Raw genomic sequence first — 24,039 nt, 5'->3', positions numbered from 1 at the left:
GTCAGGGGTCCCTAACTTCAGTATTCTGGAATTATCTTTTCTTTTAAAGCTCAAAAATATTCTCTGGGCCCTCATTCAAGCTAAGGGTTCTTTTTCTCCCTCCATGTTGAGCATCTGAAAACTTCCTTCTTTTCCTTCCCTCCTTCCGTCTTTCCTTCCTTCCTTCCATCTTTCTTCCTTCCATCTTTCTTCCTTCCATCCATCCTTCCTCTCTTTCCTTCCTTCCTCTCTTTCCTTCCTTCCTTCCTCTCCTTCCTTCCTTCCTTCCTCCCTTGTCTTCATTCCTTCCTTTCTTCTTTCCTTCCTTCCTTCCATCTTTATTCCTTCCATCCTTCCTTCCTCTCCCCTCCTTTCCTTCCTTCCTCTCCCCTCCTTTCCTTCCTTCCTCTCCTCTCCTCTCCCCTCCCCTCCCTCCCTCCCTCCCTCCCTGCCTTCCTTCCTTCCTTCCTTCATCTTTCTTCCTTCCTTCCTTCATCTTTCTTCCTTCCTTCCTTCCTTCATCTCCTTCCTTCCTTCCTCCCTCCCTCCCTTCCTTCCTTCTCCTTCCTTTTCCTTTCTTTCTTCCTTCCTTCCTTCTTCCCTCCCTCCCTCCCTCCCTCCCTCCTTTCCTCCTTCCCTCCCTCCCTTTATTCCTCTATTTCTCTTCCCTTCTCTCTCTCTCTCCTTCTTTCTCTCTTCTTTTTCTTTCCCTCTTTCTTTTTTTCTTTGCTTCTCTTCTCTTTTCTTTTCTTTCTTTTTTGAGACAGTGTCTCACTCTGTCTCCCAGACTGCAGTGCAGTGGTGGGATCACTGCTCATTGCAACCTCAACCTCCCAGGCTCAAGGGCTCCTCCTGACTCAGCTTCCTTGGTAGCTGGGACTACAGGTGCACAACACTACACCTGGCTAATTTATTTTTATAGAGATGGGGGTCTCCCTATGTTGCCCAGGCTGCTCTTGAATTCCTGGGCTCAAGCAATCCTCCTGTCTCAGCCTCCCAAAATGCTGAGATTACAGAAATGAGCCATGGTCCCCAGCTCCTTCTTTCTTATACAGACCCATTCAACTATCTTTGCAACATCAATCTCTGAACTCACCTTTCTCATCCAAATAAGCCATCAAGGTTTCCTAAGCAAAGAGCTATCAACATGGATATGGATTAGTCAATTACCCCTAGAATAGAAAAATGACTGCAGTCTGTTGGTTGAAATACTCTTTTTCCTTTCTCCTCACCACAAATGATAATAAACACTTATTATTTTCAAGTTCTGAAAAGTACTACACATGTTTTCGGTCTCAAATGTTGAGAAATCTCGACATCGGACACTCTATGCAGAAAATATAGAGTCAGTGGGACATGAGTCAGTGGGACATGAGTCTGTGCTGTTTAAATCTACATTCAAGTATATTAAGGTCAATTTTACCATGCGACCATCGTTTCTGTAGTTTTAACTTACTGCCTCTGAATATGTTGTCTTGGTGACTCATGAAACAGTGTCAAAATCAGGAACGTGACTTAATGTATTATTCTCAACACTTACGATGATAGTGTATCATCGGACTGTTGTGAGTAATGATCATAAATGTTGTCCACTCAACCATGTTCAAACCACATGCAAACTTTCTAACCATATGCAGATTCCCATTTGTGACGGTCACCTTCACTCATAGTTTAGAAAATGTTGTGGTTGATTCTCACCCAGCTCTAGTGGCGGGCTGAGATTCAGTTAAACCAACCAGCGTATGTCACTATCCATGGTAGTAAGCAGCTTTGGAAATGGCTCCCATGGGCTCCCCACCTCCTGGTATTCACGCTGTTGTGTAATCCCTACTTTTTGAGTGTGGATGGACTTGCTAATTGATATGGTTTGGCTGTGTCCCCACCCAATTCTCATCTTGAATTCCCACATGTTGTGGGAGGGACCCAGTGGGAGGTAACTGAATCATGGGGAAAGTCTTTCCCATGGTATTCTCATGATAGTGAATAAGTCTCCTGAGATCTGATGATTTTAAAAAGAGAAATTCCCCTGCCCAAGCTCTCTCTCTTTGCCTGCTGCCATCCATGGAAGACGTGGCTTGCTCTTCCTTGCCTTCTGCCTTGATCGTGAGGCTTCCCCAGCCACATGGAACTGTAAGTCCAATTAAACCTCTTTCTTTGTAAATTGCTCGGTCTCAGGTATGTCTTTATCAGCAGCATGAAAATGGACTAATACACTAATAATGACTAAAATATGACAGAAATGATGGGATATCCCTTCCAGGATTAGGTTATCAGAGACTGTGACATCCATCTGTCTCGTTTGCTTGCTGTGATGAAGCCAGCTGCCTTGTTGTGAACTTCCCTACAGAGAGGCCACATGGCAAAAAGCTGAGCATGGTCTCTGCCGAACAGCCAGTGAGGACCTGAGGCTCTCAGTCCAACAGTCCACAATGAATTGAATCCTGCCAGTAACCACTGAGTGGGTTTGGGAGAGGATCCTGTTGAACCTTGAAATGACTGGAGTGCTGGTTGACACCACAATTGGAACTTACAAAAGACTCTGAGCTGGAGGACCTAATGAAGCCATATTTGGATCTCTGGCCCATAGAAACTGTGAGGTAATAAGTGCATGTTATTTTAAGCTGCTAAGTTTGGCAGAGGAAGGAGGGGGGTGTAATTGGTTATATAGCAATAGATAACTGATACACTCCTGGTTACAAAAGTTTGTCCAGGTATTTGCATGTGAGCAATTGAGCCAATGTTAGGTAGGCTGATATCCTTGACTTTTCAGCTGGTAGGGGGAGAGGGTTGGGAAGGAAAAATAGAAAGCAAAAGAGGAGGTGGAGGGCCGGTGGGGGGAGAGAGAGAGAGAGAGAGAGGGAGGGGGGGGAGAGAGAGAGAGAGGCGGGGGGGGGGGAGAGAGAGAGAGAGAGAGAGAGAGAGAGAGACTATTTTCTTCCATCTATGAAACAAAGAAGCTGTTCTATAGTTGTTGTCATCTTGTGACTTTGTGGAGGTAACCTGTCTTAAAAGAAAGCTAACACAAATCAGAAAGCACAGCTGAGAGACAGGGAGATACCAGGTTCTAGGGCATCATTTAAATACCTTCATCACACTGTGTCTGAAGCCAGTGGATGTGAGTCACTGAATTCCCTTTTTTTCTTAAGCCAGTTTCTACTTTTTTTGTAACCCAGACTTTGACCTGATACAAACTGTAATTAGCTAATGATCAAAACTTCAGCTGCCCAAAGAAGGACTTGTCACCCTAAAACAGATGCTCCAAATTTTGTCTCAACTGACACAATTTGGAGCATCTGTTTACAGCTTTACAGGAAGGAGGAGAAGGTATTTTTAAGTGTGTGAGCACAGGTTAAAAAAGTAATTGGAAAGTAAGTAAGTACAAAAACATCTTCAATCAAAGAAACATTTTGTAAGCTGAAATATTGTTCATTTTTATGATGGTACATGTATATCTTCACATATAAAACTTCACTATCATTAGAAAATGTCACAGGAAATAACAAATACACCTTTTTCAATCTGGTTATAAATATGCAGAATGGAGTTTATTTACCAAAGTGTTACACACTTCCAACTGATAATATATCAATAAAAGCTCTCACTCCAAGATGTCATTAAAGCCACATTTGTTCATTTCTATTTATTATGAGAAAAAAACAAAATGAAAAAAGTGGATTTGAGTCATATTTCCTGTGAGTTCATCATTTGCTGGCATATAACACTTGTGAATTTTATTCAATTCATTTAAAATGATTTCTTACATGCAGCCAGAAAGTTGAGGGTAGCAAGGAATTCAAAATGATCAGCAGGCATCCAAGATTTCTCAGGAGACAGATTTAGAATCACAACTAAGGTATGTTTTCCTTAAGGAATGTGTCTTAGAAAAATTAGTTCTAATGAACCAGAATTTGTTCCTAATAAATTCAGCTCATTTGTGTTTTGAAATTAGTAGACTCAAATGACCTTCTTAAAATGAGGTTTCCTCCTTTCTTCCTTTCCCTTCCCTTCCCTTCCCTTCCCTTCCCTTCCCTTCCCTTCCCTTCCCTTCCCTTCCCTACCTTTCCTTTCCCTTCTCTTTCTGATATAGACCAAGATCTATGGTACCCATTTCAAATGCCCTCAGAACTCATTCTTTTTTTTTGTTTGTTTATTTCATAAGAGTGGGCATTCTATCTATACCAACCTTTGCCTATGGACCTGACATGTAACCTGTTTTGGCCAGTGGGATGTTAGCCAACATCACACAAGGAGAGGTCCTTTTGCTCCTCTGTCTCTGCCAAAAATAAATAAATAAATAAATAAATAAATAAATAAATAAATAAATACTCAGGCTATCCTGATGGAGAATTAGACATTTGCTCGGTGTACCAGCCGACAGCCAGTGAGGCATAGAGTGAACCTAGCATCGCCAGAAGAACTGCCCAGCACAGCCCAGCCCAGCCCAAATCTCTGACCTGCAGATCTGTGATTTAAATACATGCTCGTTGTTGTCAGCCACTGTATGTGTGTGCGTGTGTCCAGGCATGTGTTTCCCAACACTATCATGGTAATAGGTAACTGGTACACACCTAATATCTGAATAACTCATTATATGGTTGAAATATCTGGAATGATTCTGATTTCCTATACTGAGTCCTGACTGATACAGAAGATTATAGACATTTTCTCATTTAATTGTCACAACTACCTAACATGGTAGGTGTTGTTGCTCTCCCATTTTACAGATCAGGATGCTAACTAAATCATTCAAGTCCATACAACTCCGAAATGGCAGAGTGGAAAGCAAACCAGGATGCTGAATTTGAAAGTCCACATTCTTAACCATCAGACCACACTGACTGACTCAGTTTTCACATTGAGAGGGAAAAATATTACCAAGTTTGCTCTGGAAAGATCTGGAAGAAGGTAGGTTTACAAGGTCTAAATTGAATGGGAGCTATAAAAGAAGTACAGGTTTCATGCAGAGAATCTGAAGCTGTATGTACGTTTGCATATTTTAGAGCTGAATTCCTGGAGGGTTGTGCAGCCTCGTCATCTAATACGATTGAATTTGGCCCTATCTTCAGATTTAGTCATTTATTCCATGACGGCGTATTAAATGACAATCTCAAATAAAGACTCACTCATCTGAACAAAGGGAACACGCCCCACTCAGGCCCTTCTTTGATTTATAACCAATTCTTTTTTAACATGTGGACCCAACAAACGAGAGATGGCTGACTAGCTCGAACAATGAACTTGTTAGTTAACAGAATTAACAGTGTGTTGTTTCACTGTGATGACAGTAATAAAACAGGAGACGTGAAGCCGATATAGTCACAACTAAATCGTAATGGATGAGATATTTACAGCAAAGCTGTTAAAACATTGAATAAAATATGGGAAGAGCAAAAGCAGATGTGTTTTTATTCTTCTGAGTTGAAGCTTGCAAGGTAAAAAGATAGTTTGAGTAATAATCACAGGTTCTGATTCACAATGCATTAATAAATATTCATATGGTACCAGCCGCTGAAACTTTCCAGATACAGAAATAAAGTGGGAAAGCCTGTTCTTGCCTTACACTTTACTAAGTTTAGATTTCCAGACACACATGTCAATATCTCCATTAGGTTCCTGTAAAAGTTCTTTTATTTTCCACTGCGTTCCAAGTCTTGATGGTGAAACATTCATCTTTCCAGTTTCGTTCCAAATGTCCCAGTATTTCCCCCACTCAAACCACAAGAAAGTAGAAAGAAGTGATGGTCTATTAATAAAGAAGAGACCTACAATTTAAGTAGAAGATAGAGGTGGAAGGAAATGAGCATTTCTCTTTGAATTAGGCACAGGTAAATGAGCTATATATCCCATTGGATGTCCACATCCCCAAATGAATTCGAACGGTGGGATGCCTGATTTTGCAACAGCAAGCAAAACACATTTATGCGTTTTTCTTTTGTTATTATCATTGTCTTTGTTTTAAAGGAGCAGGGAGTCTTTCGAGAGCACAAAGGAATGCTACGACATTACTCAGGGTTGAAACAACTTGGGAAGCATAATTTGGGGGGTGTGAAAGCATCAGGATGCTTGGTCCAGGTTTGTTTTCCTGCATTTCAGGAAAACAGCTGCGGGAAAAGAAGGGAGAGGCTTGGTGCAGAACTGGTTTGGATTTTTGGGAGGGAGGAAGGAAGAAAGTGAGACAAGAGTGCTTTGCAGGGTCTCAGATCCCCCTGGCTGAGGGCCACAGCCCTCCCCTTGTGAGTACCTGGTTTGGGTATCGGAGGCTTCCTGATGGATGTCCATGAGTGCTGCAATCACTAGCACAACAGGGCTCGTTGAGGTTGCTATGACATCCTTTGTTCCCCATTTCCCTGCTTTTACTGGCATATGTACCTTGGCTTGTATGTAGAACCAGAGGGCTTTGTGTTGCATTTTCATTTTCCCCTCTGTTTTATTAATCACTGCGTCCTTTTATCTCTGTGCACATCCCCAAGTCTTCTCCCTAGACTTCACAGAATCTTTCATTTGGGTTCCATTCTTTGCTTTCCCTCAGATGATCTCTGTTGGCTCTAAATGAGTTTTTGTTGTTTCTCACCCTCTCTCCCCTCCTTGGCCTTCGTATTATTTTTTCCTGTTAATTAATTCCATCTCCACAGACTTTTATTTGAGTTTTTTCATTTTCTTATTCTTCTCTGTCTTGTTTGAAAATCTCAGGGTAATGTTCTGGGCACTTGTCTGTGGCTCGGAGTTCTAGGAAGGGAGAGGCTGGGGAGGGTGGCTTCCAAGCAGGCAAGGCACAAGACCAGCAGGAACGAGCAGCCTCAAGCCAGGGCTCACCGCGGAAGCCTCTGACCAAATGCCTCCTGGTCAAGAGAGGGTTATTTCCAGGGCTGGGTGCAGGGGCTCATGCCTGTAATTCCCGCACTTTGGGAGGCTGAGGCGGGTGGATCATGAGGTCAGGAGATCGAGACCATCCTGGCTAACACGGTGAAACTAAAAATACAAAAAATTAACCCAGGGTGGTGGCAGGCACCTGTAGTCCCAGCTACTTGGGAGGCTGAAGCAGGAGAATGGCGTGAACTCAGGAGGCGGAGCTTGCAGTGAGCCGAGATTGCGCCACTGCATTCCAGCCTGGGCGACAGAGCAAGACTCCATCTCAAAAAAAAAAAAAAAAAAAAAAGAGGGTTATTTCCAGAAGACTCTTCCTTGCACACAAATCTGAGAGCAAACAGGCCTCTCAAGGGTCAAGAGTCCTGCCACTTCCATTTTGGGGGATTCCCAAAGTGTTAGACGATAAAGGCGGACAAAAAAAAAAAAGAGTTATAAAAATTGTGGTATATTTAAAATATTTATGCTAAACAAATTAACACTCCTTACACAAATCTAAGGCTGTGTCATTGTGCCATGTGCAAGCAAATTAGCAGATTTAGAAACAACGCTTAATCTGAATGCACTACTGATAGTCTTGCAAACAAGTTTCACTAACAAAATCCAACCACGCCAGGTCTTTTAGAAAGCATGTGATGTTCAAAAGCTAATATTAATTTGGTTTATCGGCTCAACCCTGAAGGAGTTAGTTTCCTATTATTCTCTGATTCTCTTGTCGCCCTGTGCACAATTAACAAGGCATTTTTTTTTTTCCTGAATGGGGGGTTGGGGGAGGTCTGAGTTTTAGATGGTTCACGTTTTTCCCTAGTAACTTTAGCAGAGGAATTAATTATTAGTGTGCAATCATCTTTTTTGGAAGGATATTTGGAATGTGCTTCTTGTCTCTTTTCCCTTCAGACTTTTTTTCTTCTTCTTCTTTGAATTGGACATCCTAAATGTTAGCCTTACTGGAGCTGAACATACTGTAACACTTAACCCAGGTGAAAAATGACTGCTTGCCAATGACTTTTACATCTATATTAAGACTATTCTGGTTATATAGCACAGTTAGATATAATACGTTCAAATACAGAGAGTGTGATAGATCCAGGCATCGATGATATGCTTTCTTTGAAAACAAAAGGATTGCAAGAAGTGAGCCAGGTGTGGCTACTTAGGAATCTGAGCAAATAAGAAAAACACAGTTATTACTTTTTAAGGCATTGGTCTGTATCTAACTTTACTTTTTTTTGGAGTTATTTATTCATTGGCTAATAAAGATTTTCAGCCATACATGGGAGTTTGTTTTTTTCCTAGGTAATTGGTAAATGAATAGAAGCCGACTTTAATCAGTAAACCAGGTATCTGATACATTGATTAAATAAGTGATTCAATATTGTTGGAAGAACAAGACTACAACTTTATCCCAGTTTAAATCTTCAGTGCTCTTAGAACTTCATTCTTAAGATGAGGCTCTTTCTTTATGAATGGAATTTATTTACAGAAAACGAAGCATTTGACTGAGTTTGTGACTTACTCAATAATGCACAGCAAGTCTGAATTAAATCTGTGTAACAGGTTCTAATCCCATGGTCCAGCAATTAGACCATTCTCCCTAAGCTTCTTTGAGAATTAATTTCTCATTATAAATAAATATATTCTGCACCATTGTCTGAACATACCAATGCTAAGCACATTTTCTGACAGACATTTCAAAGATAGAGATGAGCTCTTGCATCTTTTCAAAAGCAATGCAAGGGACATTCACACAGCAGGTGCTGGAAGGGTCCCTCTGGCAGACAGAGGGGATGCAGAAGTTCTGCTCAATCAGGTTTTCCTGACCAAGCTTGTCTGTGTAGCTGCGGTAAACATGCACAGGTCTAGCGCTCAAAAACGGGCCCCTGGCTCTCACAATGAACCTGACAACCTGGCCAATCAAATTCAAGTCTACCACGTTGCCAGGGTAACTAATACACAGTCACAAAACCAGAATGATCACAGTGAGGGAAAAATACAAAATACAGCATTTTCATGCTTAGAAAAAGAAAGAGAAAACACAGGCTGACCATACATAGCAGGGATTGGTACTTCCTTCTTCCTTAAGCATGAGCCATTAATTTACAGCCATGTGCAAATGCCTATGTGCAGATGTATGCACCTATCCACTTTCTCAGAAAATATGCGCTTCACTTCTGGAACATTAGTGAATTTAGAATGGGAGAAAGATGGCAGATTGTGGTTTGAGGTGAAAGATCTGGAGGCACACACACAAAATGAGCATCCACCCTTCTTCCTTGAGCAACTCCTGGGTTGAAAGGTGCTTCCAGACTCACCTAACTCAGTCGATGGTCCTTCCTTTCAATATCTAAAGGATGTTACTGCCAGGGTAATAAAAGCCACCCCATGCCCTTAGCAATGACTGTCTCCAGGCTAACCAGTCCCTCTGTTTTGCTATGTGCCCCCATAGTATAGGTGCCCAAGTGATTCTGAAAAACGTAAATCATGTCCTTCCCCCACTGAGCTCCTCCCCTGGCTTCCCTTGCAGGCTGAGCAGCGGTTGGTATTTACACCATGGCCCACCAGGTCCTGCTGAGTTCGCCTCTTCCTAACTCTCTGCCCTTATTTCTTGACTTTCTCCCCTGCAGTCCATTGTCAACAATCTTCCTTCCTGTCCCTTGAACATGCCAAGCTTATTTGCATTAATTTCCTGGAGTTGCCTTAACAAAGCTCCACAAACCAGGTGGTGAAAAACGACAGAAATCTATTCTCCCATAGTTCTGGAGGCTTGGAGTCCGAATCAAGGTGTCTGCATGGCTATATCCCCTCTGAAGGCTCCAGGGAAGTATTCCATTTCCTTCTCTGAGTTCCTGACGTTGTTGGCAATTCCTTGGCGTGTGGGTGCTTTGTCCCCATCTCTGCCTCCCTGTGTGTTTCTACATCTCTTCTCCTCTTCTTATGAAGACATTGGTCATTGGATTAGGGCCCACCTGAATTGAGTAGAACTCAACTTCACTATATTTGCTAAGGCTCTCTTTCCAAATAAGGCCGTATTTACAGGTACTAGTTATCACTTCAGCATATCTCTTTGGGGACACAATTCAATCCATAATGCCACCTCAGGACTTCCACCTCGAATTCCCTCCTACTAGCCCTTTTCATGGCTGGCTCCTTGCATCTTTTGGGAGTGAGCTCAAAAGCCATCTTGTCCGAAGCTTCCCAGATCACATATTTTTGACTTCCCACCCCTCAACTCCTTGTCGTCACTGCACTTTATTTCTTTCTTAGACCTTATCCCCACCGAATATACAACCCCCCTCCCTCTCTCTAGAAGAATATGAACTCCCAAGAGTAACTGCTTTGCATGTCTTATTCACAGCTCCGTTCCCAGAGTGTGGATGAGTGCCTGCAACAAAACAGGTGCTTGATAACTATGCACTGAATATAACATCTGAATCAGAAAATTTGGGAAGTAGGAGAAGTTGTAGAAGAGAAGGCCGAGTTGAGGTAATACTGAACTGATGACAAGCATTCCACAGTTTCTCTGACAAATATCTGTTGGACATCCATTATATGCCAGGCACTGTTCTAAGTTACAGCTCAGCTAAGACAGACACAAAGCCTTGAGCTCACGAGACTTGTATCCGAGTGAGAGCCCCAGCACCTGCCATATGTTGAGTGCTTGCTCTCTGCCGGCACAGTGCAGAACACCTGTGATGTTAATCCTACAGAAAATTGTAGAAGGCAGGTGCTATCATTAACTTTACTTCTTCCCAGGTGAGGAAACAATTTCAGAGCAAGTTCACCTCACTGGTAAGCAGGAGAGCAAACTCCTTCTAGACATGGGGTTCCCTTCCCCACCCTCTTGGCTGCTCCTTTATGGAACTCTTGAAGAAAACACTAATGCTGGCCAGAAGTCCATGTAGTTGGCAATAAGCTGCATTTTCCTGATGAGAAAATGAAACGCAGGTAAGTTAAATCACTTCCACACATCACAAGCTAATGGGTGGCAGGTAGGGAAGGAGGGAGATGGCCCTGGTTTGTTGTCAGAGCCCATGTTCATAAGCCCCACCTTTTTGTCCTTCTCAAGTCTATAGGTTTGTGGGCAGGTATAGCAGGGGTATCCTTTTTTTTTTTTTTTAACAGAGCTCAGATCCCAAGGTTCTCAAACTCTAAAGAGTGTAGGATTCATCAGGGAATTCCAAACACAGACTTTGAATCAGCAGGCCAGCTCTTTCCATTATCCTCGTGTGACCTTCTGGGCCTCCCTGATTTCTCACTCATAGCCATATTCACCACATGGCAGGCTTTGTGCTACAGAAGGGTTCCTGGGAGTCTGCAGGACACCATGACCCAAATCACTTCTTGTTATTCCCTGAAACGGACATATGTTGCTTCGCTTACCCCAAGTCCAGACCTTCTTCTGATAGTAACGTCTTAAATTTCCTTTTGAGGAACCATGCCTCCCTCATCCCAGTCCAAAGAGTTTGAATAGATTTGACTCCTCCCCCTTGGTTCCAGATGTGACAAGGTAATTGAATGGACTTTATGGGGAACAGGAAGACATCTTTTCACCAGGGCTACAAAGTGCATAGAATGCATGTTGGATGCTGTTACTGTGAAGGGAGAGTCACCCAGATAATAAAGCCCACATTGAGGTAAGCAGAGATGAAAATTAGAGAAAGAATCCTGATGAAATCTTGGAATGGCCGGATCTGGCCCTGGGAAGTAGGCTTATTGCAAAAAATTCCACGATAAGTAAGATAATAAAGGCCCTTTTTTTGCTAAAATCAGATTAAATTAGATGTTGACACCTGCTGCCAAAACAATCCCAAATAAAACGTCTCCTTTAGGCCAAATCCCCTGTACTCCAGAACAGTCTCCCTTAGAAACCGGAGTGGCTCATGATGGTATTTCAAACTAAAGTGCCAGTGATTGGGAGTGCTTGCTGACTCAACCACTGGAATGTTCTGGAGATGAAATTGATATTTGAAAGCAACTGGAGGGTGATTGACAGTTGGTAGGTACTTAAAAAATATCCTGAGTCTATCTAAATGGTGTATTTTCTTTTTTTACCTACTAGAATATATGTACTTGGCCAATCACAAATATGTTTATAATTTGGGAAGTGTAATAGGAGATACTTTAAGTAAGAAAAGTTCTCATCATTGCTTTTTGCCTGTTTGGTTTATTTTACGTGACTGTGAAATGCAAAATTCCAAGATTTTGACTTTTTGCCTGATTTTCCTCTCTCTCCCGTCTCCTTTTCTCCTACACTTGCACCATCCATCCCCAGTGGTCAAAAGTACGAGGATCCGCCATTTAGAACTTCATCTTTTAAAGACCAGAAACTCCTCTTCAGGAGAAGGAAGGATGTGCTTTACATGTGGCTTTATCTAAGATAAACAGTGAAGTTCCAAGTTCTCTAGTTTCTTTATTTAAAAATAAATAAATACCAGTGATTTATAGCAAGGGTGGCAATTTAGTGCATAAGGAATTTTTTTGGTCTATTCCTCTCCATCTCCATCTCTCTTAAAGTAACTAATTTTAACAGCTTAGTGCATAACCTTGTAGTCTTTTTTCTATGGTATTATAACCAGACACAAATGCATGCATGTATACACATGTATGTGTCTATGCCTATATACATAAACACACATACACACATCATTTTTTAACATATTCTTATACACTGTTGCTTTGGGATATATTTACAAAGGTGTGATTGCTGGGTCAAAGGGTATGTACAATTTTAACTTAAATGAACACAGATGATTACTTTCCAGAAAGTTTACAGAACTTCACATTCTCACCAGTATATTTCTCCAAATCACTGCTATCTCAGAATTTTTTGGCACATGATACTGTGGTAGTTTCATGATTTTTATTCTTTTTTCTCTTTATAAGACTGAGCATCTTCCTCATTTGAGTCCTTAGGACCATCACTCAGAATCTGCTCTATGGCCCCATTTTACATGCCTTTCCTGCCTTTCCTGTGTTCTTTCGGAGGTTGCCCCTTGTAATAATGAGGATGAAGATGCAGCTGATGTTTATTGAGTGTTGACTACCTGTGCTGAGTGTGCTATACACATACAATCCTGAACAGGTTCTTTACTGAAAGTTTTTCCTTTGATCTTCACAATAACCCTATGAGCTATCTAGTCTTATAAGTCGGCTTTTACAGATTAGGAAACTGAGGCTCAGAAAAAAGTTAGAGGATAGGTGTGGTGGCTCATGCCTCTAATCCCAGCACTTTGTGGGGCTGAGGTGGGAGGATCACTTAAGCCTAGGAGTTTGAGGCCAGCCTGGGAAACCTAGTGAGACCCGTCTCTCTAATAATAATGATAATAATAATAGCAATAAAATAAAATAAATTAGCTGAGTGTGATGGCGCACACTTGTAGTCTCAGCTACTTGTGAGGCTGAGGTGTGAGAATCACTGGAGCTTGGGAAGTCGAGTCTGCAATGAGCTGTGATGACATCACTGTACTCCATCTTGTCTCAAGAAAAAGGGTGGAGGGGAAGGTTAGAGTAATTTGCCTAAATGTGCAGAGGGAGTGAGAAGCAGAACAGGGATGAATCCAAGAGGTCTGGCAACTACAGCACAGACGGCACACAAGCACTGTGCACATTGCCTGCTAGATACATACCCAAGATGGGATTCATTAAAGTGAGGCCAGGTCTGGATGACAAGAGTCCAAGAACCTCCTGAAATGTTGTGCAGGATGCTGGGAGAGGTTTGATTTATTTTCTTCATTTTCCAATCTAGCAATTTAATCTTACACTTCAGTTTGAAATATTTTAAACATGCATTCCCAATATTTGTGTACTTATTTGTAAATTATATACTTGCACTGATGATATCTTATGTCCACCAGAAAGCATACATAAGCAGTTACAATTTTAAATGGTGTCTCAGTTTGAGCCATTGTAGCAAAAATACCATGGACTGGATGGTTTACACGACAAACATGTATTTCTCATTGTTCTGGAGGCTGGCAGTCCGAAATCAGGGTGCCAGCATTGTTAGGTTCTGGTGACGGTCCTCTTCCAGGCTGCAGGTTACTGACTTTCCATTGTATCCTCACATGACAAAAGGGGCCTTTAGTGGGTAACTGGGTCATGAGAGTGGAATCCTCATGAATAGGATCAATCCATCAAAGCAGTTATAAGCCTGCCTTGCCTTAAGGGCTGGGGAATTAGACTACACTTTTTTTTTTCTTTTTTTTTTTTAAGACAGAGTTTTGCTCTTCTTGCCCAGGCTGGAGTGCAGTGGCATGATCTCAGCTCACTGCAACCTCCGCCTCCCGGGTTCAAGTGATTCTCCTGCCTTAACCTCTCAAGTAGCTGGGATTACAGGTGCCTGCCACCATGCCTGGCTACTTTTTGTATTTTTAGTAGAGACAGTTTCATCATGTTGGTCAGGCTGGTCTTGAACTCCTGACCTCAGGTGATCCGTCTGCCTCGGCCTCCCAAAGTGCTGGGATTACAGGCATGAGCCACTGTGCCCAGCCAGACTACAATTCTTGATGAGGGAATAGGATTCATGAGGATCCCACTCTCATGACCCGATTACCCACTAAAGGCCCCACCTCCTAATATTAGGTTGGTGCAAAAGTATTTGTGGTTTTGCCATTAAAACCAATTGGCTGTAGCTGAGACTGCAGTCCTCTGAAGGATGTGCTAGTTGTGCCATCGGCATTACCATTAAAAGTAATGGCAAAAGCCGCAAGCACCAACCTATTATCACTTTGGGGATTAGAATTTCAATATGTGGATTTTGGGTGGACACAAACATTAGGTCTATTACAAATTGATAAAACTGAAATTACTTGTAATCTAATTACTCTATTTGTGAATAGTACCAAAATATCATTGCTCTCACTAAATAAAATTAGTATTAGAAATGAACTGCATGCTTAGTTTTACATGTTTCATGACTTGCGATGGCCTTATAGTATTATTTAAAAATATCTTAAGCCATGGCCGGGCACGGTGGCTCACACCTGTAATCCCAGCACTTTGGGAGGCCAAGGCGGGTGGATCACCTGAGGTTGGGAGTTTGAGAACAGCCTGGTCAACATGGTGAAACCCTGTCTTTACTAAAAATACAAAAAATTAGCCAGAGTTGGTAGTGGGTGCCTGTAATCTCAGCTACTTGGAAGCTGAGGCGTGAGAATTGCTTGAACCTGGGAGGAGGAGGTTGCAGTGAGCCAAGATGGTGCCATTGCACTCCATTCTGGCAACAGAGTGAGACTCTGTCTCAAAAAAATAAAAAAAGAAAAGAAAAGAAATAAAAAATATTAAGCCATAACATATATTTGGGAGGAGGTTTATTGTTTTAGTTATCTAGTAACACGTAATAAATGATCCCCAAATTTAATGATTTAAACTCACAAGTTTGTTTTGCTCATGATTTCTGGGTCAGGAATTAAAAAAGGGCTCAGCTGACTGGTTCTCACTTGCAGGTCCTTGTGTATTACAGTCTGATACTGGATGAAGCTGAGGCTACAGTCATTTGAAGGATGTCCAAGTTGTGCCATTGCCATGACTGGCAGCTTTGGGACCTTAACTGGGGCTGTTGGTCAGAGTGTTCATGTGCCTCTTTCACCACGATGGTCTCAGTGTAGCTGGACTTCTTGAATAGCAGATGTTGCTCCCTCCAGAATAAGCATCTCAGGAGAAATCAGAGAGGAAAGCTGTGTGGCTTTTCCTGACAGCCTTGGAAGTCACGTAGCATTCCCTCTGCCATAATCTATCCATCAAAGCTGTCATAAGCCTGCCTTGGCTCAAGGGCTGGGAATTAGACTATATTTCTCCTTCTTCTTCTTCTTCTTTTTTTTTTTGATGGAGTCTCACTCTGTCGCCAGGCTGGAGTGCAGTGATGCGATCTTGGCTCACTGCAACCTCTGACTCCCAGGTTCAAGAAATTCTCCTGCCTCAGCCTCTCAAGTAGCTGGAATTACAGGCGCCTGCCACCACGCCTAGCTAATTTTTGTATTTTTAGTAGAGATGGGGTTTCGCTGTGTTGGCCTGGTGATCTGCCCACCTCAGCCTCCCAAAGTGCTGGGATTACAGGCATGAGCCACCGCGCCAGGCCTAGACTATACTTCTTGATGAGGGAATAGCAAGATCACGTTGTAAGCCAGCCTATGGAAGGAGAGAGATGATTGAGGCTATCTCTGAAAAATGTAAGCCTCATCATTACAGATTAAGTTATTTATTAATAGATATTTATGCAGTGCCTCCTTTGTGCCAAGCTAAGAATATGAGTAAAAAGCTTGAAAAAACACAAGATCCCTGATGTTCTGGAACCTATATTCTAGTATAGAAAATATCGGATCACGGTTTTAAATGTAAATCTATATGTTACATAATCTGCTTGATAACTTCCTTTTTTATTTGTTTGTTTTGACAGATTCGAGTTGCTCATGATCTTTTTTTTTACATCACAATATAACTGATAAAAAGCTCCTATTAGTGGTGGGAGAAGTTACAGCCATTTTCTCCTTGCATGCAGATGCTTGCATTGTTATTATTTCCTTCAATTCAGATTACTTTGTAGGAATCTTTAAGCCACTAGTCCTTTTTGTGAGAGCTGCTATAGTTAAGAGGAGATAATGCAGTCTGTGAATCCACACTACCAGGCATGTGTAAATTGCAAGAAACCTCAGTAGGTTATAGGCTAGAGGCAGTAAGAACGCCATTGACATCTGCAGAGACAATCTGACTTCCTCTCTTCCTATGTGAATACCCTTTATTTCTTTCTCATTTTTTAAAAATTTATTTATTTATTTATTTGTTATTATTATTATACTTTAAGTTCTAGGGTACATGTGCGTAACGTGCAGGTTTGTTACATATGTATACTTGTGCCATGTTGGTGTGCTGCACCCATCAGCTCTCTTGTCTGATTACCCTGGCCAGAACTTCCAATACTATGTTAAATTGGAGTGGAGAGAGAGGGCATCCTTGTCTTGTGCTGGTTTTCAAAGGGAATGCTTCCAGCTTTTGCCCATTCAGTATGATATTGGCTGTGGGTTTGTCAAAAATAACTCCCATTATTTTGAGATATGTTCTATCAATATTGAGCGTTTTTAGCATGAAGTGGTGTTGAATTTTATTGAAGGTCTTCTCTGCATCTATTGAGATAATCATGTGGTTTCTGTCATTGGTTCTGTTTGGATTACGTTTATTGATTTGCATTCTACTGTAAAGACACATGCACACGTACGTTTATTGCAGCACTATTCACAATAGCAAAGACTTGGAACCAAACCAAATGCCCATCTATGATAGACTGGATAAAGAAAATGTGGCACATATACACCATGGAATACTATGCAGCCATAAAAAGGATGAGTTCATGTCCTTTGCAGGGATGTGGATGAAACTGGAAACCATCATTCTCAGCAAACTAACACAAGAACAGAAAACCAAACACTGCACATTCTCACTCATAAGTGGGAGCTGAACAATGAGAACACATGAACACAGGAGGGTAACATTACACACCAGGGCCTGTTGGGGGGAGCGGTGGGGGGCTAGGGGAGCATAGCGTTAGGAGAAATACCTAATGTAGATGACGGGTTGATGGGTGCAGCAAACCACCATGGCACGTGTACACCTATGTAACAAACCTGCGTGTTCTGCACACGTATCCCAGAACTAAAAGTATAATTAAAAAAAAAAAAAAGAATGCCATTGTGTCCCCCATCCCCAGTTCCTCTGAGTTGTGGAATTCCCACCTTCTCTCAGAATTTCTGCAATACCATATGTAACCGACGCAGAGGGAGTGAGGCAAGTGTCAAGCTGCTTATTAAAATATAACACACTTTAATTTCTTTTTTATTTTTAGTTTGAAGTAAGTATAAATAGAAGGTCTAATGGCTTTTTTTGCTTATTTTCCACTTTGGAGGACACTGCTCTAGAAAAGATCAGAAAACACTCCTCACCAGTTAAAGAGGGTGATGCTTCTGGAAAGGACACCATCCCCAATAATGAAACAACCCCCACACCTTGCCTTCGTGGGTGCCTTCTCTTGAGTGATGATGCAAAAGGAGCTGAAATGAGTTGCAACTTGCAGGAAGTAGCCTGACATACAACGTTGTTTAAATTAAAGTGAATGCAAAAGAGAAGCTTGTTATAGCGTAAATAGATAGGCGAGGAGAACTTTCTCTGTTTCCAATTGCTTGTCTGCTTTGGTTGGAGACCATATGCTTTGAAGAATCTTACAAATGTTCCTGTTCATATACATATTAGAGTATCTCAGGCTTTTCTCTCTGGAAGCCTTTGTGCCCTTGTCTGAAGGATCTATAAAAGCAATAAGCCATCTTGTAAATGCAGCTGGAATATGGGATGCTCTTGTTCCTTTCTTGCCAGCGGCCACTGGCATTTATTCCAGAGTTGATGCATCAGTGACCAGGGTTATTGCTCCCAGAATCCATGTTAAACCACACAAGCAATGGAAATTTTCTCAGCTGTGCTGTGAACTCAGTCTAGGCTTATTTCACTCAAATATGAATAGCAATAAAGATATTAACAGCAATGCTAATATTAATTATAATAGCTAACAGTATCCAGTGCCTACTCCTTGCCAGGTGCTGTGCTAGGAAGCCACATGGATTTAAATGTTACTCCTCACAGCAACCTTATGAGAAATATACTGTCACTTATTGGACGTCAGAGCAGGAAACTTCTCCAAGGTTTGGAGGAATTAAACAACTTGAACAATAAAGACGGAGCCCAAGGAGTATCCCCATAGTCTGACTCCAGGTTTGCAAGGTTAATTAATGACTTTCTATCTCTCTAATACATATATCTATATGTTATATAGATATTTATATTGTATATAATAAAATAGGCATTTATATTATATATAATATAAAACTTATATATAAGTTTTGACAAATAAATTTTAACCACTATGGAAAACTTGCAACTCAAGTTTCTCCAGGTTTGGCTGTGTCCCCACCCAAATCTCATCTTGAATTGTAGCTCCCATAATCCCCATCTGTAGTGGGAGGGACCCAGTGGGGAGTAATTGAATCGTGGGGGTGGGTTTTTCCCATGCTGTTCTAGTGATATTGAATAAGCCTCATGAGATCTCATGGTTTTATAAAGGGCAGTTCCCCTGCACACGCTGTCTTTCCTGCCACCATGTAAGATGTGACTTTGCACCTTCTTCACCTTCTGCCATGATTGTGAGGCCTCCCCAGCCATGTGAGACTGTGAGTCCATTAAACCTTTTTCTTTATAAATTACCCAGTCTCGGGTATGTCCTTATAGCAGCATGAGAATGGACTAATACAATACATAAGTATATATTATATATAATATATAGTATAAAATTTTAAATATATTATATAAATATTATTATATAGTATAATATAAATGTCATATAATATGTAATATGTATTATTATAATTACATATCACTATAATATGTTATATATATATAATTTATTAGAAGGTCATTTGGGTCAGCTCCACACTGCTTTGTGACCATCTCACATCAATGCCTCATGCGACCATTGCCAGGTGTTGGAGGCAGAATTCTAAGATGACTTTCACTGACCCTCACCCTTGTGTAATCCCCTTCCCTTAAGTGTGGGAGGAACCTGTGACTATGACGAGATATCAGGCCCATGGAAAAAGAGATTTTGCCATTGTAATCATGATGCATAATTAGTTGACATTAGGATAAGGGGATTATTCTGGGTGGGCCTGGCCTAATCAGGTGAGCCCTTGCAGGAGATCATGCTCTTCCTGTAGAGAGAGTCAAAGAATGAGTGGGGTTTGGCATGAGGGAGATTCTCCAATGCTGGCTGTAAAGATGGATGGGGTCACATGGCAAGGAGTGTGGGTGGCCTCTGTGAGTTGTGAGCCAGCAAGAAAATGGGGACTTCAGTCCTACAACTGTAAGGAACTGAATTCTGTTGATAACTTCTATGAGCTTGGAAATGGATCCTTCCCCAGACCCTCCAGATATGAATGCTGCTTAACTGACACCTTGATTTCAGTCTTGTTAGATCCTGAGAAGGGAACCCAGGCATGCTAGGCTTGGGCTTCTGATCAACTGAACTGAGAGCTCATGAATGGGAAGAGCTCATTATGTTAGGCTGCTAAATTGGTGGTAATTTGTTACATGGCAATAGAAAAATAATATACCATGCATTTCCATGTACTTTTTCTGCACTATAGACTCATTTAGGTGCCATGGATGTCATTTCTTTTTTATTTTCTTTTCTTTTTTCCTTTCCTTTCCTTTCCTTTCCTTTCCTTTCCTTTCCTTTCCTTTCCTTTCCTTTCCTTTCCTTTCCTTTCCTTTCCTTTCCTTTCTCTCTCTCTCTCTCTCTCTCTTTCTTTCTTTCTTTCTTTCTTTCTTTCTTTCTTTCTTTCTTTCTTTCTTTCTTTCTTTCTTTCTCTTTCTTTCTTTCTCTTTCTTTCTTTCTTTCTTTCTTTCTTTCTTTCTTTCTTTTTTTCTTTCTTTCTTTCTTTCTCTCTCTCTCTCTCTTTTCTTTTCTTTTCTTTGGTTTCCTTCTTCTTTCTTCTTTTTGTTCTCATCTCCTTTGCATTGTGCTTACACATAGCAGGTGCTGTAAATGTGAGCTAGAGAGGCTGTGTGTCCAGTAAGGAGGACAGACTCTGGAGCCAGACTGCCTGGATTTAATCCTGGCACTGTGTCTTACCAGCTGTGGGACCCTGGGCAAATTTCTTAACTGCCATGTGTAAAATAGGAATGAGATAATCATGCTTGCTCATAAGGCTGGGGTGAGGATGAGATGACCTTTGTGTGTAAAGTGCCTAGTACATAGTAAGAACTCAATAACATGTTAGTTATTATTACTGTGTGTTTCATAAATTAGCAAATAAATCTTAACTACTATGGGGAAAAAGCCCTATAAAAAAATCCCCAAATGTCTCTACCTGCTTAAGATAAGTTTAAGGATTTTTAAAAGCTTTTCTGGACTACTTGCTATTAAATTACTAAGGTATCTGTACTACAGGGATGTCCTCTGGCACCATGGAGAATTGGGGCCCGATCCTAAATTGTCCCATTCCGTATGATTTCTATTTGAATTCCTTTGGGAGAGAATCTGTATCTTTGAATGAAACTTTCAAAAGTTCCTGTTCACATATTAGAATATCAGTATCTGCAGGAAACATTGATTTCTTCTTTGCTGTTGTTAGATGTTCCCTTCTGGGCATGACCATGTACCGTGTTTAGCAACAGTTGCTTCTAGTTTCCCCACATGTACTGTGAGCTGAAAAACCCACAGCGATCAACCAAGTATATATGTCATGGTCTATTTGCCCCAGCAGGGCCACTTGCCACCCTGTCCTACCCTGCTCTCTGGCTGCAAAGCTGAACTTTAGGGGCTGCATCAACTGGCTCCCTAGCTCACTGCCTTTCAGCTGGGCAAGCTGGCAAGAAATAAGAGGGAAGAGAGGATGCTGGGATATACGTTTTCTAGGCTCACTTTTTCTGGGGTTGCCTTGGCTGGTCGTTTCCTCCATGGTCATCATTCCTCTTCAGGTAGCCTTTTTTTCACAGAGCTCTTCATTGTTCCTCATTCTGGGAACAACACCCTCCTCTTTCCCTTCAGACCTCAGGATGGTAACAGCTCCTTCGAATTTTCTACACCAAACTCCTCTGTAAATAGTGCCTTTACTGAACTGCCTTTGAATTATCCCAGTCTAAATGAGCCATGTGATTTCTGATAGGCCCTTCACTGTTACACCGAGATCATTAGATTTTTAAGAAGAGTTCAGAGTCCATAGGTTCTGACTGTAGCTCTTTCATTAGCAAAGTGCTTGAGTTTGACCACATCTATATGGGCTGTTCAAAGGACCATTTCTCTTGCTTTTCACTGGGTTTTCAGGTATATTTTAGGTGATGGAAGTTGGCAGAGAAATGACCTGTGTATAAATGAGATATTTCAGGATGTTTTGCCATCAGGACATCCCACTCCACTGCATCTTATTTTGAAGCAAGCTCAGGTCTGAATCCATTGAAACAGGAGCTGACAAACTGAAGATGTGACTCTTCAGGCAAGACAGTTTTTAAAGGTTGTTTGTACATGTCTTTAGATAAACCGAATTGTCTCTTGAATTCCATTTCCTGCAGATTATTTTGGGAAATTCTCGAAATGGATAGTGCATTCAGTTCTGATATGGAACACTTCTATTTTGCATATGGACATGCATTTTAACAAGAAAAAGGTCAGTGATGGGAACAGCACTGCTTGTTGGTATGACAGTCGACATTTACCTGAGCCTTTTTGATACACTGCAGTTTAAGATAATTTAGTAGGATAATTGTCATGATTGATTTTTATTTTCTTTCTGGACCCACAGCTCACCCTGTTACTCTTGGGCTGGGTAACTTTCAGAAGCTTAAATTTCCTTTTGGTGGAAATTCATTTATTAAGTTCTGGGTGGATGACGAACTTTGATTAAAATCATGAACTCTTTTATGATCCGTTGGTGAAAGCTGGTGAACCCAACTGCTGTTGACTTATTCTTTGACCAACATCTCTTCACCGCATGACATGAGAATGGCAGAAAATGAATGGTTGGGATTTTTCTGTGCATAATATTCTTTCTTATAAATCACACATCTTCTGAGGACTCTGGTGGGAACCTGGGGAGAAAGGTGGCATTCAAACACATTGTCATCACAGTCATAACAGTCATGTAGCTTTACATAGTAATTCTTTGTCCACCAATGGTAAGATCATACTTTTGGGAAAGAAGAAGAAAAGACAAGCTATATTTAGAATAGTTTACAACTTTCACTGATGAGACAAAAGGGAGGCACTTGAGGAGAAATGCATGACACTTAGATCAAAAGAAAGGAAGAGATGCCCAGAGAGGGCCAGAAAAATATCAGATAAAGGAAAATCCCAGTTCAATTTGAGAAACATTTATTGACCAACTGCTATGTGCCAAATACTCTGTCTCGTGTTATTTCTCACAGGATCAAACAAGATGGATGTCACTTTTGACATTAGCCTGCTTGCATCTCCCAGGAAAAAGGGGACCAAAAACTGTCTGTGTTAAGTATTTGCTGATTTTCCAGCCATATATCCATTCCTCTCTCTGATTTTCCTCGGTATAATTCTTCCTTGTTCCCAGGCTTTGAGTTACAGAGAGGGCTGACCCTATGTCTATTCCTAACCCCAGGTGTGGACATGGGACCAGGCTGAGCCAATTAGCACAGCAATAGGTTCAGCAAGCCACCTGACCCCAGGTATTGCTATAATATTCAATCCTACACTTGGCAAAAACCAGGAGAAAAGTTCTTATCTGCTGTACTTGCACTTGATAGGGACTCTAAGTGTAAGAGTATGTAAACCCACAATTTCTGGGAGTTACCACGTGGAGAAATCTTACTGAACATGAAGCTGAGCACAGTGCAAAGTGGAATTTAGAGACTGGCAGATATCAAGCCCTTTGATTGGTATTTGAGTTCCTGGATCCAGCTATGCCTGAAGCTACATTTACCTCCTCGGTATGTCCAATACGTTCTCCTCTTTAACTTAAACCTATTTGTTTGACTTTTTCTCATATCCTTTTCAAAGGCCAACATATTTAATTATTATTATGCTAGTTGTTATGGGTTGAATTTTGTCCCCCAAAAAGATATGCTGAAGTCCTAACACCCAATAACTTAGAATGTAAATTTATTTGGAAGTAGGATAGTTGTAGATGTAATTAGTGAAGATGAGGTAACTAATTAAGGTAGGCCCTTAATGCCACATGACTGGTGTTCTTATAAGAAGAAGACCCAGGGATAAGATGACCACATGAAGTAGAGGCAGAGACTGAAGTTATGTTGCCACAAGCCAAGGAACCCCTGGAGCTACCAAAAGCTACAAGACGTAAGGAAGGATCCTCCCCTAGAGCCTTCAGAGGAGGCATTACCTGGATGGCAACTCACTTTGGGGCTTTTAGCCTCCAGAGCTGAGGCAATGTTTCTATTTGTTTTGTTTTGTTTTGTTTGTTTGTTTGTTTAGAAGGAGTTTCGCCCAGGCTGGAGTGCAATGGCGCGATCTTGGCTTACTGCAACTTCCACCTCCTGGGTTCAAGCGATTCTCCTGCCTCCTGAGTAGCTGGGATTACAGGCACCTGCTACCATGCCTGGCTACTTTTTGTATTTTTGGTAGAGACGGGGTTTCACCATGTTGGCCAGGCTGGTCTTGAACTCCTGACCTCA

General features: G+C 41.4%; 1 long non-coding RNA gene across 1 annotated transcript; it reads left to right on the top strand.

Moving 5' to 3' along the window:
- Nucleotides 1-1,425: 1,425 nt before the first annotated feature.
- LOC105470661 (uncharacterized) lies at nt 1,426-23,819 on the top strand. Its single transcript, XR_011613235.1, has 3 exons — nt 1,426-2,576; nt 4,704-4,884; nt 21,949-23,819. It is a non-coding gene; the product is annotated as an uncharacterized lncRNA (long non-coding RNA).
- Nucleotides 23,820-24,039: the final 220 nt, after the last annotated feature.

The sequence above is a fragment of the Macaca nemestrina genome, chromosome 15 (genome assembly GCF_043159975.1).
Source record: "Macaca nemestrina isolate mMacNem1 chromosome 15, mMacNem.hap1, whole genome shotgun sequence".
Taxonomy (NCBI): Eukaryota; Metazoa; Chordata; class Mammalia; order Primates; family Cercopithecidae; genus Macaca; species Macaca nemestrina.
Note: the sequence above shows the minus strand (reverse complement) of the source record. Positions and strands in the feature narration are given on the sequence as shown.